The following is a 15979-nucleotide window of genomic DNA, read 5'->3' as shown; positions in this document are numbered from 1 at the left end:
CAAATTTTCTTAATTTTAGCTTTAAAATCCTACTCCTCCTTCATCCTTGAATGGATTTCATCCATATTTGGTGTAAAACATCGTTGGGGAAGGACAATCATATTTTATATAAATGAGCCTGGTCCGACCCCTAGGGGCTGAGGGATGGGGCCCCAAAAGGGCAAATTTTCTTAATTTAAGCTTTAAAATCCTACTCCTCTTTCATCCTTGGATGGATTTCATCCATATTTAGTGTGAAACATCATTGGGGAAGGACAATCATATTTTATATAAATGAGCCTGGTCCGACCCCTAGGGGCAGAGGGGCGGGGCTCCAAAAGAGGAAATTTTCTTAATTTAAGCTTTAAAATCCTACTCCTCCTTCATCCTTGAATGGATTTCATCCATATTTGGTGTGAAACATCATTGGGGAAGGACAATCATATTTTATATAAATGAGCCTGGTACGACCCCTTGGGGCTGAGGGGTGGGGCCCCAAAAGGGCAAATTTTCTCAATTTTAGCTTTAAAATCCTACTCCTCCTTCATCCTTGGATGGATTTCATCCATATTTGGTGTGAAACATCATTGGGGATGGACAATCATATTTTATATAAATGAGCCTTGTCCGACCCCTAGGGGCTGAGGGATGGGGCCCCAAAAGGGCAAATTTTCTTAATTTAAGCTTTAAAATCCTACTCCTCTTTCATCCTTGGATGGATTTCATCCATATTTAGTGTGAAACATCATTGGGGAAGGACAATCATATTTTATATAAATGAGCCTGGTCCGACCCCTAGGGGCTGAGGGATGGGGCCCAAAAAAGGGCAAATTTTCTTAATTTTAGCTTTAAAATCCTACTCCTCCTTCATCCTTGAATGGATTTCATCTATATTTGGTGTAAAACATCGTTGGGGAAGGACAATCATATTTTATATAAATGAGCCTGGTCCGACCCCTAGGGGCAGAGGGGCGGGGCTCCAAAAGAGGAAATTTTCTTAATTTAAGCTTTAAAATCCTACTCCTCCTTCATCCTTGAATGGATTTCATCTATATTTGGTGTAAAACATCGTTGGGGAAGGACAATCATATTTTATATAAATGAGCCTGGTCCAACCCCTAGGGGCAGAGGGGCGGGGCTCCAAAAGAGGAAATTTTCTTAATTTAAGCTTTAAAATCCTACTCCTCCTTCATCCTTGAATGGATTTCATCCATATTTGGTGTGAAACATCATTTGGGAAGGACAATCATATTTTATATAAATGAGCCTGGTACGACCCCTTGGGGCTGAGGGGTGGGGCCCCAAAAGGGCAAATTTTCTTAATTTTAGCTTTAAAATCCTACTCCTCCTTCATCCTTGAATGGATTTCATCTATATTTGGTGTAAAACATCGTTGGGGAAGGACAATCATATTTTATATAAATGAGCCTGGTCCGACCCCTAGGGGCTGAGGGATGGGTCCCCAAAAGGGCGAATTTTCTTAATTTAAGCTTTAAAATCCTACTCCTCTTTCATCCTTGGATAGATTTCATCCATATTTGGTGTGAAACATCATTGGGGAAGGACATTCATATTTTATATAAATGAGCCTGGTCCGACCCCTAGGGGCTGAGGGATGGGGCCCAAAAAAGGGCAAATTTTCTTAATTTTAGCTTTAAAATCCTACTCCTCCTTCATCCTTGAATGGATTTCATCTATATTTGGTGTAAAATATCATTGGGGAAGGACAATCATATTTTATATAAATGAGCCTGGTCCGAACCCTAGGGGCTGAGGGGTGGGGCCCCGAAAGGGCAAATTTTCTTAATTTTAGCTTTAAAATCCTACTTCTCCTTCATCCTTGGATGGATTTCATCCATATTTGGTGTGAAACATTGTTGGGGAAGGACAATCGTATTTTATATAAATGAGCCTGGTGACCCCTAGGGGCAGAGGAGCGGGACTCCAAAAGAGGAAATTTTCTTAATTTAAGCTTTAAAATCCTACTCCTCCTTCATCCTTGAATGGATTTCATCCATATGTGGTGTGAAACATCATTGGGGAAGGACAATCATATTTTATATAAATGAAATAGATCCGACCACTATGGGCAGAGGGGCGGGGCTCCAAAAGGTCAAATTTTCTTAATTTAAGCTAGATCCTACTCCTCCTTCATCCTTTGATGGATTTCATTCATATTTGGTGTGAAACATCATTGGGGAAGGACAATCATGTTTTATATAAATGAGCCTGGTCCGACCCCTAGGGGCAGAGGGACGGGGCCTAAAAAGGGGAAATTTTCTTAATTTAAGCTTTAAAATCCTACTAGTCCTTCATCCTTGGATGGATTTCATCCATATTTGGTGTGAAACATCATTGGGGAAGGACAATCGTATTTTATATATATGAGTGTTGGAAATAATAATAAGTTCATTAAAATATATTTCAAGCCAAAAACCGCACTTAGGGCGAACCCAATGAATCTCGATTTCAATCCTGATATAACGGTATCATGGAAAGACGATATAACTCACGAAAATGTAATTTTCTCATGACCACACCAGTATGAGCCCATGAATAGAAAGATTCATTCGTTTCACTTAATCTTTTTTTGTTGTTGTACTGATTTCAAATATCGCAAAATCGCATAATTTATAAAATGTGTGATAGTCTCGTTATAGGACATAATTTATAATTCCAAATGAATGTGTGAATGCAGTCTCGTTAGAAACAAGTTTCAAAAGACATCAATATTAATATTTTTATTTCTAAAAACTTTTGTTAAATAAGTTGTTTTTTTAATTTTTGGAATGCAGTCAAAAATGGGGATTGTAAGAAAACAACAAAAATATTTCGTACGTTTAAATTGATTAAATATGTATTCAGTTTATATTTTACTGCATTTAATTATGATAGATTAGTTATTTATTTCATGAGAGAACCATGGTCCTATTGGAGAAAACGGAGACTTAGGGAGACATCAACAAGGATAAATGCATTGAAGATATTGTGCAATTAGGTTCAAGGTATTATCATTATATCGTTTAGATTTAGAATTATTTAAAGATGAACTAATCATTTCGTCGTAGTTAACGTTATATATTGAAGACAGCCTTAGTTGAAATATTAATAAGTTCAATTATATATTTTTCAAGCCAAAAACCACACTTAGGGCGAAAAGTGCATGAATCTCGATTTCACAATCCTGATATAAAACGGTATTTCAGTCATGGAAAGACGATATAACTCACGAAAATGTTAGCCTCATCAATATTTTCTCATTATTATGATAAGATGATCAGTATCGATCCATGAATAATTTCAAATATCTTAGGTTCATGTATTTATTTAACGTTTTAATGAACTTATCACGTTAGGAAGACATCAAAAGTTCAAATTTTGTTGTTGTTTAGTCAAAATGATTTCAGAAAAAACAAGCATCAAAGACGATATGATGAAATATGTAATTCAGTTACATGAACTCCAGTATGAGCCCATTTAGAAAATTCAATTTCACTTTTTGGTTGTTTCGTATGATTTCAAATAAAAATGGGGATAATTAAGAATGAACAAGTTGAATCTCGTTAGGACATTTAAATTTGTTATTATTTCCAAATTCAAGTTGTTTCTGGAATGCAGTTCAATGGGGATTTAAAAAAATAGTTAAAAGTTTAAATTGATTAAATATGTATTCAGTTTTATAAACTGGCATAAAGAAGAGAGTTATTTATTTCATGAGAAACGTTGGTCCTATTGGAGAAAAACCGGAGACTTAGGGAGACATCAACAAGGAAATGTGCATTGAAGATATTGTGCAATTAATTTCAAGGTCGATTATTATTATCATCGATATTTTTAGAATATTTAAAGATGACTACCGTCATGGTTTGTTGTTTAACGTTATATTGAAGACAGCCTTAGTTGGAAATATAATAAAGTTCAATAATATATTTCAAGCCAAAAACCTCACTTAGGGCGAAACCCAATGAATCTCGATTTCAATCCTGATATAACGGTTCATGGAAAACGATATAACTCAAAAAAATGTATTTACACATAACCATATCATGCCCATCAGTATCGATCCATTCGTACACAAATCTTATTTGAATTTTAATGATTGTATTTTGCTTTCAGTATCGAGAAAGCATAATTTATTAACATGTGATTCTCGTCACAACAATTTTTACAATTTTTGTTGTTCTGGAATTTCAAATATCGCATTGTTAAAAAAATAATCGTAAAAAATTTTAAATGATGTATATCTATTCGGACATCTGCATTCAAGTATTTCCAAATTCAAGTTTTCATGGAAACGTTGGTCGTAATTGCAGTCAAATTAGGGAAATCAATAAAAAACAATGCATTGAAATAAAATTTTATTGATTTAAATATTAAAGATGCGTACGTCATTGTTTATTGAAACTGCATTCAGGTATGATAAAGTAAACTCAGTATTCGTATCCAGTACACAATGTATTTGTTTCAATACAAAGGGTATTTTGTTGTATTTCAATGAGAGAAACGTTTATGTCCGTATTGGAGAAAACGGAGAGACCAAAGTAGGGACTTAGGGGAAACATAACAAAACATATTTAATATGCATTTAACGTAAGGTTATATTGTGATAATTATGTTCATAAGATTCATCGTTATATCGGATTAGAATATTTAAAGATGAACTACGTCATGATGTAACGTTATATTATGAGACAGCCTTAGTTGGAAATTTAAATAAGTTATTCGTTAAAACATATTTCAAGCCAAAAACCAAATTAGGGCGAAAATGAATCTCGATTTCAATCCAGATAAATGGGTTTGTAATGAAAAAGACGATATAACTCACGAAAATGTATATTTTCTCATGACCACACCAGTATGAAAACTGCATTTAAATAAAGATTCAATTCGTTTCATTAATTTTTGTTGTTGTTGGACAATTTCAGAATATCATCAATAAAAAGCATAATTTATAAAATATTGTGCTAATTGTGTTCAAATCGTTATCGGACATTTAGAATATTTAAAGATGCGCTACTATTTCAAACGTTTTCAGCCTTTTGTTCTTAGATTTTCAAATGGGGATTCTAGAAACAAGAATAATTTTTACAATGTTGATAACGGTATCATGGAAAGACGATATATAACTCACAATTAAACTTAAATGAACACAGAACATCAAACTCCATTGATTTATACAATTTTCAGTTGTTCTGGAGAAAAGCAGTCAAATGGGGAAATTAAGAAAAAAACGTTAGGACAAGGAATTAACCTTGGAAAAATTTAAGATTTCATTGAATTTTATATTGTGCATGTATTTTTATTCAGCATTAATATCATGAATGTTAATATATATTTGATGAATTAGTCATTTAATATTCAATTCATTATGGATTTCAGCAAAGATTATTAGAAACGAACTTAGGAAATTTCAATTGATATAATGGTTCATGATATAACTAACGAATTAGGGAGAAACCATGGAATCTCGAAAAATGGTGTTATACACAGTATATTTGGAGACCATGAATGCATTAAAGAAATTCATTCGTTTCAATAAGTTCAAGGTTATTGATTTCAATATCGCATTTAAATATTTTAAAATGATGCGATATCATCATGGTGTTGTTTAACGTTATATTGAAGACAGCCTTAGTTGGAAAAAATTAATAAAGTTCAATTAATATATTTCAGGCCAAAAACCACACTTAGGGCGAAACAATGAATCTCGATTTCATTCTGAATATACGGTATGCTTCAATGTCGATATTGAACTATCGAAAATGTCATTTCGCATGACCAATATTAAAAAATACCATGTTCATGTTGTTTAATAAAATTAAGTTAATTTAAATTATGAATGAAATTAGTTAAGTATCATGAATTGATTTACCCACTATAATGTTTATTCAAGTTAAAACTGGAATTAGTCGAGACTTAGGGAGACATCAACCAAAAAATTTAAAATTTTAAATTTGTGCATTGTTCTATTATGGTATCAAAAACTGTTTATATCGATAGAGAATTTTAATATTTACTTGATAAAATTGTAGTATAGTTAAACCCATATTAGGGAGACATTGGAAACCAATAAAAAATATTAAAAGATATTGTGCAATTTCAACGTTTTTGATCACTTATTTAGCAAAACCAATCTCGATTACGGGTTTATTATATTCAACCTTATATGAAATTCATATTGTTCAATGCAATATTTAAAACCTCATTAGGGCGAAACCATGGAATCTCGATTTCAATCTGATTATAACGATAATGAAAATGACGATAATTTCGTTTTTACTAATGCCATGTTTGTTGTTGATGAATATTTAAATGATCATTAAAAGACAATTCATTTCATTTTGTTGTGTGAAAACAGACCGACACTTAAAGCATTTTATAATAGGATATTGCATTCGAATGAGATTGATGCAATTGGGTTTCAAGGTATTTTCAAGTTGTTATAATCAATTTGAGAATATTAAATAAGATTTATGAATTACGATTTATGTTTAATAAACTTATTTAGTTTGTATATAGAGAAGATTTATTTCATAGAAAAGTTCATGTATGTGGCAAAAAAACAGAGACTTAGGGAGACAAAAAAATATGCATTTAAGATATTGTGCTATTACGTTCAAGGTCGTATCATTTATATCGCATTTAGAATATTTAAAGATGCTACGCTACCTGTCATGGTGTCACGTGTTAACGTTATTTATTGAAGACAGCCTTAGTTGGAAATATTAATAAGTTCAATGATATATTTCAAGCCAAAAACCGCACTTAGGGCGAAACCCAATGAATCTCGATTTCTCAATCCTGATATAACGGTTTTGGAAAGACGATATAACTCACGAAAATGTAATTTTCTCATGACCACACAGTATGAATCCCATGAATAAAAGATTTATTGTTTCATGCACTACAAAGTGTATTTTGTTGTAGATTTCAGTGATCGATAAAGCATAGTTAATAATCGTTTGTGATCCTCGTCAGACATCCAACTCTTATTTGCCATTTTCAGTTGTTCTAGAATGCAGTCAAATGGGAATTGTTAAGGAAAACAAAATTGTAAAAGTTTTAAAATTTAACTTTAATTAAATGTGTTTCAGTAGTTATATAAGCTGCATTCAGGTAAAGTCATGAGAGGGTTATGTGTTCATGAGGAATCGAAACGTGGGTTCTATTGAAGAAAAGCAGTGACTTATGATGATACCATCCAAAAAAATAATCGCATTTAAGAAATTGAAGGCTATTTCGTTGCAGGGTCCTATTGTTTTATAATCGCATTTAGAATGTATTTAAAGATGAAACTACGGCATGTGTTTGTGTTAGAACATTATATAGCACTGGACAGCCTTAGTTGGAAATAATAATAAGTTCATTAAAATATATTTCAAGGCCAGAAAACCGCACTTAGGGCGGAACCCCATGGGAATCGTCGATTTGTATCGTTTGATATAAAACGGTTTCATGGAAAAAGACAGCATATTAACTAACGAAAAATGTAATTTACCATCATGACGCACGAACCTGCATGGATCCCAGAATACACAAGATTTCATTCTTTTCACGTACATTTTTGTGTGATGTCGACTGATTTCAAATCTCGGAAAAAGCATAATTTAATTACTGAATGTTGTGCTATCTTGCTAGGACATCTAATTCATATTTCCAAATTCAAGTTGTTCTGGAATGCAGTCAAATGGGGATTGTAAGAAAACCACTAAAAATTAAATGTATTAAATATGTATTCAGTTTATAAACTTGCATTCAAGTATCGATAGAGTTATTTATTCATGATAAACCATGGTCGCTATTGGTGAAAACAGAGACTTTTAGGGAGACATCAACCATGAAATATGTCAATTTAAGATATTGTGCCAATTAGGTTCATGTATCCTTATCAGTTATATCTCACCTTTAGCAATAATTCAAAGATGACTACGTCATGGTGTGTTAACGTTATAATTGAGATCAGCCATTTGTATGAATTAATAATAAATTCAATGATATATTTAGGGCAAAAAAAACCTCACTTAGGTCAAAACGTTACCATGGAATCTCGCGATTTTCATCCTTGTATATACGGCTTTAATCATGCTCACACACGTTATTATCTTACAAAAATGTTATTTAGCGCATAAACACTTATCGGACTTGATCACGTAATCGAATCCGACTGAATACATCAAATGTCATTTGTTTCTACTACAAAGTGTATTTTGATGCCAGATTTCAGCTGATCGAGAAAAGCGTAATTACGTTCGTTTTATTAATTTGGTGTTAGGTAGGTCTCCGTCCAGGACCCCATCAAACTCCTTCTATTTCATTTTCAGATTGTTCTAAGCGAATTCAGGCTCAAATGGTGAAATTGGAAAATTTTAATAAAAAAAAAAATTGTTAAAAAAATAAATTCTCAACCTGGATCTTATATATGCTATTCGGTTTATAAAACTGCATTCAGGTATGATAGAGAAGAATGTATTTCATTGAGAAAACCGTTGGCGTTCCCGTCGTGTATTGGCCAAAAGCAAAAAAACAGAGATTTATGGTGACTACAACTAACATAATACTCATGCATTTAGGACTATTGAGCTATTATGGCTCAATGTCTTTGTGTAATATCGCCATTTTAGAATTTTTTAAAGAACGATTCGCCGCTACCTACGGCTTGGTGTGCTGTGGGTTAAATCGTGGTAAATTAAACGTTAAATTGAAGCACGACCTCTCTCTTAGTTTGGAAATATTAATTAGTTCATTAAAATATATTAACAAACACCAATAAAACCGCGGGACTTAGGGACGCGCGCGAAAAGCGAACCAATGAATCATCGTATTTCAATACTGATATATCACGGTTTCATGGGGGATAAGACTATCGGGTATTTCATCTGAAGCGAAATGTTATTTTCTCATGACCAACACCATGTAAGTATGTATGCTGACCAATGGACTATTCAGATTCCTTCGTTTTCACTTTAAATTTTTTTGTTGTATCCGTCTACCTGTGATTTTCTCACCAAGATTATCGCAAAACATAAACATAAACAAAAAAAAAAAAAAAAAAAAACAAAAAAAAAAAAAAAAAAAAAAAAAAATATAAAATAAAAAAAAGCATAATTTATATAAATGACTGATATGTGTGTGCTATCTTGCTTAGGGACATCAAATTTCATTATCTCCAAATTCCGAAGTTTTTTTGGGAATGCCATGGGTCAAATTAGGGGATTGTAAGAGGAAAGGGGGGGGCGGGAAAAACAACTAAAAAAGTTTTATAATTGATTAAAATAATGTATATTCAGTTTTTAACCTGGCATTCAAGTATGATAGAGTTATTTATTTCATGAGATACGCATGGTCCTATTGAAAAACATAGGACTTAGGGGAGACATCAACCAGGAATATAAAGCATTTTAAGATATTGTGCAATAGGTTGCGATGTTCTTATCATTATATCACCATTTTATAATATTTAAAGATGAGCTACGTCATAGGTGTTAACGTTATATTTGAGACAGCCTTAGTAGGTGAAATAATAAAATTCAAAGATATATTTCGGCCAAAAACCTCACTTAGGGGCGAAACCATTGAATCTCGATTTCAATCCTATTAAAACGTATCATGGAAACACGATATAACTTACAAAAAGTTATTAACACATAACCATATCCATGATCAGATATCGATCCAGTGAATACACAAATGTATTTGTTTTCACTACAAAGTGTATTTTGTTGTCGTACTGATTTCAGTGATCGAGAAAAAAGCATTTAATTATTACTATGTGTGGTGATATCTCGTCAGGACATCAACTCCTTATTTACAATTTTCAGTTGTTCTGGAATGCAGCCAAATGGGAAATTAAGAAAAAAAACAGTAAACACAAATTTAATTTGATTAGATATGTTTTCGGTTTATAAGCTGCATTCAAGTATGATGGAGAAGATTTATTTCATGAGAAACGTTGGCCGTATTGGCAAAAACAGAGACTTAGGGAGACACCAATAAAAAATATGCATTTAAGAAATTGTGCTATTACGTTCAAGGTCGTATTGTTATATCGCATTTAGAATATTTAAAGATGCGCTACGGCATGGTGTTGTGTTAACATTATATTGAAGACAGCCTTAGTTGGAAATATTAATAAGTTCATTAAAATATATTTCAAGCCAAAAACCGCACTTAGGGCGAACCCAATGAATCTCGATTTCAATCCTGATATAACGGTATCATGGAAAACGATATAACTCACGAGAATGTAATTTCTCATGACCACACAAGTAATTAGCCCATGAATACGGAAAGATTCATTCGTCTCAACTTAAATCTTTTTGTTGTTGTACTGTTTCAAATATCGCAAAGCACATTTATAATTGAATGTGTGATATCTTCGAAGGACATTCAATTTCATGACCTAATCTGGAGGACACAATGGATACAACACCGGATCGACCAAGGACTGAGAGACTGAACAATGGCAGTACTTGTAGTTGTGGTAAGACCTTGAAAAAATGAACGGGGAACTTAAGATCCACATGGGGAAGATGCGCGCGCCTATTCTGCGTTTGACACAACGCGCAGGGCAACCTGGTGAGACGGAGGAGGAGGTGGTCCAGGAAGAAAACCATAGTGACCACAGCGTCCATGTGTCATACAATGAAGAGGACAACCGGAATGATGAGTCAACAACAGAAAACCGCAGTCAACATACCCCCGAAGTCAGGTTACAGGAACCAAACCTGGCTGATAGCAGGAAAGCAAAGATCAAGTGGCCATCAAGTGCAAACAAGTCAGAGTGGGAGAAGTTTGATGTAGATGTAGATGCAATTTTAAACGCATCTTGCGGTAAGACCTTGAAAAATGAACGGGGACTTAAGATCCACATGGGGAAGATGCGCGCGCCTATTCTGCGTTTGACACAAAACGCGCAGGGCAACCTGGTGAGACGGAGGAGGAGGTGGTCCAGGAAGAAAACCATAGTGACCACAGCGTCCATGTGTCATACAATGAAGAGGACAACCGGAATGATGAGTCAACAACAGAAAACCGCAGTCAACATACCCCCGAAGTCAGGTTACAGGAACCAAACCTGGCTGATAGCAGGAAAGCAAAGATCAAGTGGCCATCAAGTGCAAACAAGTCAGAGTGGGAGAAGTTTGATGTAGATGTAGATGCAATTTTAAACGCATCTTTGGCAGGAGGAGTCGATAGGAAGATCGAAGGCATGACATCAATAATGTATAGCGTGGGTCTTGATAGATATGGTGCAGAAGAGAGGAAACAACCAAAGAAGACTATCACTAAGAATAGGAGGCAGCAGGAAATAACAGGCATGAGGAAAGATCTGAGACGGCTTGCAAAATCATTCAGATGTGCTACGGTAGAAGAGAGACCTGCATTGGCAGAACTTCGCAAATACATCAGAGAAAGGTTGAAACTTTTAAGAAGAGCTGAAAGGAGTAGACGAAGGAGGAAGGATAGGGAAAGAGCACGCGCAAGATTCACAGCCAACCCTTTCCAATATACATCACACCTTCTTGGCAGCAAAGGGTCTGGAACATTGAAAGCAGAGAGGGAAGAGGTCGAGAAGCATCTGCACGATACGCACAGTGATCCTATGAGGGATGAGGAGCTTGAGAACAACGAAAAGCTCATTCGGCCAGACGAACCAGATCATTTGTTTGATGAGTCTGAACCAAAGTTGAAGGAAGTAAAAGATGTCATCAGGAAAGCAAGAACAGCATCATCACCAGGTCCCAATGGCATAACTTATAGAGTATATAAGAATTGCCCGAGATTGACAAAGCGACTGTGGCAGCTCATTCGGATAGTATGGAGAAGAGGAAAGCTTGCTAACTGTTGCCACCAGGCAGAGGGATGCTTCATACCAAAAGAGGAACAATCTGAGACACTCAAGCAATTCCGGACCATATCCTTATTGAACATCGAAGGAAAGATATTTCTGGCAATACTAGCGAAGAGAATGACTAATTACATGCTGCATAACAACTATATCGACATCTCTGTACAGAAAGGAGGGGTTCCAGGTGTGTCAGGATGTGTAGAACATACCAGCGTCTTGACGCAGATAATCAGAGAAGCAAAGGAGATGAAAGGGGAGCTTGCTGTCATTTGGCTAGATCTAGCAAATGCATACGGTTCCATGCCGCACAAACTGGTCCAACTTACACTGGAACGGTATCATGTGCCGGAGAAGACACGACATCTGCTGGAAAGCTACTTTGACAAGCTAGAGCTTAGATTCACAGTCCAGGACTACACAACCTCGTGGCAACGTTTAGAGGTCGGGATAGTCACTGGCTGTACAGTGTCAGTGATTCTGTTTGCTGCAGCCATGAACCTAATGGTAAAATTAGTGGAGAAGATGAGTAGGGGACCATGGATGAGAGCTGGAGTTAGACAACCCCCAGTAAGGGCATTTATGGATGACATGACCATCAGCACAAAGACAGTCATAGAGGCAAGATGGACTCTTCAGGAAATTGAAGACATCATCATTTGGGCCCGTATGAAGATTAAACCATCCAAGTCCAGAAGTCTAGTCCTGAAGAAAGGAAAAATCAAGAATGAAACATTCAAGACTGCAGATGAAACCATTCCAACAGTTTCCGAGAAGCCAGTTAAGTGCCTGGGGAAATGTTTTGACGACTCACTCAGCGATATTGGCAACGTTAACAACACGCAGAGGCAGCTAGAGAAGTGGATGGACACTATCGACAGAAGTGGTTTACCAGGAAAATACAAGACCTGGATATTACCAGCATGGAGTATTACCAAGAGTTCTGTGGCCGCTGTTAGTCTATGACCTACCAATGACAACTGTTGAGTCAATGGAAAGGCTGGCAAGTAGATACCTTAGGAGATGGTTGTCTGTCCCACGAAGCTTCAGTAGCATAGGACTTTACAGTTCCGGAAGTAAGCTGCAACTTCCTCTCACATCATTGAAGGAGGAATTCAAGGTGACTAAGGTCAGGCAGTTACTCATGCTGAGGGACAGTCGGGATGCCAAGGTTAGAGAGGCAAGAGTAAACACCAGAACAGGACGTAAATGGTCAGCAAAGAAGACTATGGAAGAGGCAGAATCACAACTTCAACATGGGGACATCGTTGGAACAGTAGCTTTGGGTAGGCAAGGGCTCGGAGTGACAACAGGGAAAAAGTGGAGGACATCAAACCAGGAGGAGAGGAGACATCTTGTTCAGAAAGAAGTTCGTGCAATGGAAGAACAGTCACGAATGGTTAGAGCCACGGGTATGAAGAAGCAAGGAAATTGGCTTAACTGGGAAGGCGCCCGCCAAAAGAAATTGTCATGGAATGACATTTGGTGCATGGAGCCTCAGAGGCTGCAATTTCAACTAAAGTCTGTATACGACGTATTGCCGACTCCATCTAACTTGGCAACGTGGGGAATGACGGACGACCCAGCTTGCAAACTCTGTGGAAGACCAGCCAATTTAGAACATATCCTTTCTTCTTGCTCAGTGGCCCTAGCGGATGGACGGTACACCTGGCGTCACGACAAGGTTCTGTCTGTACTTGCAGACACTCTGGAGAACAGTAGAAAGAGATCAAAGAGGGACAAAGGCGGCTTGAAATTTATCAATTTCGTCAAGGCCGGAGAACAGAGTGTTAAAGGCAGTGTGGAAGGCAGTGGAGTGCTAGGTACAGCAGAAGATTGGCAGTTGAGGGCAGATTTGAATGGCCGGATGACATTTCCACCAGAAATAGCAGTAACCAACCAAAGGCCAGACATAGTAATTTGGTCATCATCGTCCAAACAGGCTGTGCTGGTGGAGCTGACAGTGCCGTGGGAGGATCGTATCAACGACGCCTATGAGCGAAAATAGGCTAAGTACCAAGATTTGGTATCAGACTGCCAGCAACGAGGATGGAGAATGTGGTGTCTTCCTGTGGAGGTTGGTTGTCGTGGTTTCGTTGGGCAGTCTATGGACGCATCATACCATCCAAGATGTATATAGGTAAAAAGGCAATTCTTCTTCTTCTTCTACTTATAAAGAATACAATTCCATCGAAGCCGATGATTATATTGTGCGGATTGGCAGAGGCGTAATTAATATTGTGGAGAAAAAAAAAAGTGAAGTTATTTACAGTGATCGTGAAGGTGCATTAGTGACAGTTATAAGATAAAAATATGATAGACCTCTAATGTATTGCTTTGTACTGTAGCCACAGGTAGGATGCTCCATTGTTTAATTTTGTGTGGAAAAAAATGAGTGTATGTATATGTCATTGGTGGCAGCTATATGTCTATATGTGAATGGGTGTGATTGTCTAGTCCTGAAGTCTGTCAGATAAAGGATTTGATTATAGTTTATTGCCACATGATGGTGTATGATTTTATAAAATAAAATTAAACGTGTTCTTGTTCTGCGTGTTTGTAGTGAGGTCCAGTTGAGGTTTTCCATTATGTCTTGTACTGAACTTGTGTTGTGGTATCTGCTTGTTGTGTAGCGTGCTGCTCTGCATTGTGTTTTTTCGATTTGCATGATTTGATTTGTCTGGTGAGGGTCCCATACCAGAAATATATATGTTTCTGTCCATACGGAGGAGCAGTACTCCAGTTTGGGTCTGACTATGGCTTTGTACGCATGTTCTTTTATAGTTGTGAGTTTATCTGTAGGTTTTGTTTCAAGAATCCTAGTGTCTTGTTAGCATTGGCTGCTATGTTGTTGATGTGCATGTCCCATCGTAAGTTATTTTGTATTGTGATTCCTAGGTATTTGCAAGATGTTACTTGTTGTAATTTAATTTGTGGTCATGGAGTTTGTATGTATAATTGGTCTTTGCATTTGTTTGAGATGCTAAGGACGTTACACTTGCTGGGTGGAAGGACATTAACCAATGTTCCTCCCATCTACCTGCTGCGTCTAGATCTTCTTGTAATTTAAGTGCGTCTTGTGTGTTATGTATGGTTTTGTATAATATGCTGCCATCTGCAAAGAGGGTGCTGTGTTTGATGTATTCTGGGAAGTCGTTTATGTATATAAGAAGAGTATTGGGCCCAAACAGGTTCCTTGAGGTACTCCTGACATAACTGGTATTTTTTCGGATTGTTTCCATTCAAGTACAACTGTTTGGGTGCGGTGTGATAAGAAGTCTGTAATCCATGTAAGTGTTTGTCCTGTAATACCGTAATATATTTGAGTTTGTATTGTAGGCGATGGTGCGGGACTTTGTCAAATGCTTTGGCCATGATGATAATGTCTGTTTGTTTGTTGTTGTTATGGTTTTGTGTTAATTCATGTATAAAGGTGACTAGTTGTGTTTCGCATGATCGGGACGCTCTGAATCCATGTTGTAAATCATAGAGCATGTTATTGTTTTCGAGGTGTTTCATTGTAGAGCTTGTTATAATATGTTCCATGAGTTAGCATGAAATTGAGGTGAGTGAGACTGGTCTATAATTTGTAGGGTTGTGTTTGTCTCCTTTTTTATATATAGGGTGAACATGAACATGCTTTCAGTCATGTGGTAGTTTTCCTGTGGTGAGAGATGTTGTGAATATTTTTGTGAGAATGGGTGCTGTTACGTCTTTTAGTTCTTTGAGTATTTTCCCATGTATTTGGTCTGACCCTGAAGCTTTATGTGGGTTTATGTTTTCTAAGAGTTTTGTAATTCCCAAGCATGTTATGTGTATTTGAGGCATAATGGGGTGTGGTGATTGGCCTTTGTTTGGTATGTTATGTTTTTTTTCTGTTGTGAATGCTTTTTGAAACTGTTGATTGAGAATATTTGCTTTTGTGGTGGTGTCTGTTACAAGTTGACCATCTTCACGTAGGGCTGTAATATCAGTGTTTTCTTTTCGAGTTGTTTTGATGTAGCTAAATAATTTCTTAGGGTTATATCGTTTGTGTGTTGTTGGGGTGGTTTGCTCGTCTGTAGGGAGATCTTTAATCATTTTTTCTAAGTAAGAACGGTATGCATTTCGTATCTGTTTTTGTACCTCTGCTTTTAGTGTTTTGTATGTTTGTGT

At 36.3% G+C, this 15979-nt stretch overlaps 1 pseudogene; it reads left to right on the top strand.

Annotated features, from left to right (window-relative positions):
• The window catches only part of LOC138316654 (uncharacterized), a 53872-nt pseudogene that overhangs the window by 21980 nt on the left and 15913 nt on the right, over positions 1 to 15979 (top strand).

The sequence above is a fragment of the Argopecten irradians genome, chromosome 2 (assembly GCF_041381155.1).
Source record: "Argopecten irradians isolate NY chromosome 2, Ai_NY, whole genome shotgun sequence".
Classification (NCBI taxonomy): Eukaryota; Metazoa; Mollusca; class Bivalvia; order Pectinida; family Pectinidae; genus Argopecten; species Argopecten irradians.
The sequence above is the reverse complement of the archived record's forward strand: the minus strand, read 5'-3'. Positions and strand labels throughout refer to the sequence as shown.